Here is a 2347-nt window from a genome sequence, read left to right as displayed (position 1 = left end):
ATGAAATTTTTTCTTCAGAGTTCTCTGAATTTCAACTGCGTTTATAGTCCTTCATTTTGAAGTGGGTATGGCATTGGACTGCCAGCAGGTGAAAGGTCAGGTAAAGTTTTTCCTGCTGGACTAACTATGACAACACAGCCTTTATGGTATTCAGTCTCAGAATTTTAAAGATTAGGGATTCACATCATCATTAAAATGAGCATTCCAGTATATTTTAACATATATTATCTTGTTTAGACTTTACCGTAACACTGGTGGTAGCTTTTCTAATCTTCATCATAGAGGTAATGAAAAGTCCAAAGATCACATATTACATTGATCACAGAGTAAACAGATGGGATCAGGGGACTTAATCCAGGTTATCTGATTTCCAATTTAACATTTTGTCATTACACATTTTTTTCACTTCCTGTGGACTTTATCTCAGAATTTTCTTAAATGCAATGCTATCTTCTGCATAGAAGTCAATGCATGTAAGCCGAAGAAACTGACCTCTTTATATATACTATATTAATGGTCTGCTTCAATTTTAACCAAGAAGAATGCTTTACAAAATGTAATGTTTTCTCTTTTCAACTTCGTTATAATCTGTCCTTCAACTTAATAATTCTAGGATCCTAAAAGAAAGCAGTACATCCAACCTCTCCTTAGAACTTTTAGATTCTGGATTCCAACCTGAGGAAGAACAAGGTGGATTTCAGATTTATTACCACGTTAAACAAGCTTCCTGCTAGTTACAAGGAAATTCAAGAACACAGATAATAAATAATGGCCATTTGTAGCACTTAAGGGGCTTTATTAATAAGTCATGTCAAACCAGCTAATGGTTTTTCTTTAGAGTTATTATTCTCTCACACTTTATGGATTTTTATTTTTATATTGCTTTTAAAATACAGAAGGATTCTTATATTTAGAGAAATAATATTTCTTTGTTGAGTTTATTTTGATGGTAAACCTAGATTAGGTGTTATGGCTATGTTAGCTTTGAACTCTGGAGTTTCTGTTTTCAAAACTTCCCTTTGATTTCTAGGACTGCTCAGTTCTTTTCTTTTTGTTGCAAATAATTATATACCACTGGTAAGTGGCTAATTGTTCATCAAAACCTGATTTTTTCTTCAACTATGATATGTGTAGTTCAACAAAGTATATAGGCTCTTTTCTAAAGGTCTAATAGTATTTTCTTTCCATCAGGAAAAAAACTTGTATGATTTGGATTATACAAATGACTTCTAAATTTAGAATTTTTTTTTAGCACAGACTTTGTATCGCCTTAGATTTGCCTTCTGAGATCCCCAGTTACTGTCCTGAGGTTCTATTGCTTAATATCAGATGCAGCTTTTCTTACCTCATGGGCACTCATTTGTTTTCCCAGAGCCGCCATCATCCACATCTCCTAGCTTGCGCTTTGGTGTGAGCCTATTTTTCCTTTTGTGCCCCCAATATTCACTGATAGTCTGCTCCATGTTGTTCTAACAGAATACCCGAGGATGAGTAATTTAAAAAATAAGCGTTTTATTTGACTCATGAGTCAAGTGCCTGGCAGATTCTAACAGTTTGACACGGGCACCTTGGGGAGAGCCCCTGGCCATGCCACGACGTGCTGGAGAAGCAGAAAGGGAGCCAACCATGTGCAGAAGGCCACTAATGGGAAGGCTTTGCTTTTCACCAACCTTCTCTAAGAAAACTCATCCAGTTACTGAAGACCTAACTCATTTCTGCTGTATGGATTCATCATTTCATGTGTGTGGAGCTCTGTCACCTAATGCTCTCCACGAGGCTCCACCTTGAAGCTCGTACCACTTCAGTGCAGCCACATTCGGGACCCAGTGGCTAGCAAACAAGCCTTTGAGGTATACAAAAACTATGGCAGTTACCATGTTCTTGGGCGATGGGGGTGGAGGGTGGGGAGAAGGGCCTTTTTTAAAAAGGCTACTTCCTGCGCCCAGAACTGCGTCTTACTCCCCCTCCACGGGATTTTTGCAACAGTTACTTGGTCCACAACTGCCTCAAGAATTGTTACAAATTCTCAGAATTGTAGATGGAGCCCGCCCATTGGAGGTTATCCCAGGTAGCATCTGGGAAAAGGGGAGGGCCCCAGGATTCTATAAAAGGTCAAGCTTACAGCAATCAATTGGACCCCCAGCCCTGGGGCCCTCCTCCGATCCAGGTGGGAGCTGTCAAGATATAACTATAAAGTTTGTGGTTTCTACGTTTCTTTTGCTCTCTATGGTAAACATTGACCTATTCTTGCCGGCCCCTTTGGTCTGACCTCCACCCTGTTGCCCTGGCTCTAGCTTTCTTGCTTCTGGGGAATCTTTCTCACAGCTTTCTCTCTTTCTCTCTCTCT

This window comes from Nannospalax galili, unplaced genomic scaffold (genome assembly GCF_000622305.1).
Source record: "Nannospalax galili isolate Female #2095 unplaced genomic scaffold, S.galili_v1.0 scaffold1446, whole genome shotgun sequence".
NCBI lineage: Eukaryota > Metazoa > Chordata > Mammalia > Rodentia > Spalacidae > Nannospalax > Nannospalax galili.
Note: the sequence above shows the minus strand (reverse complement) of the source record.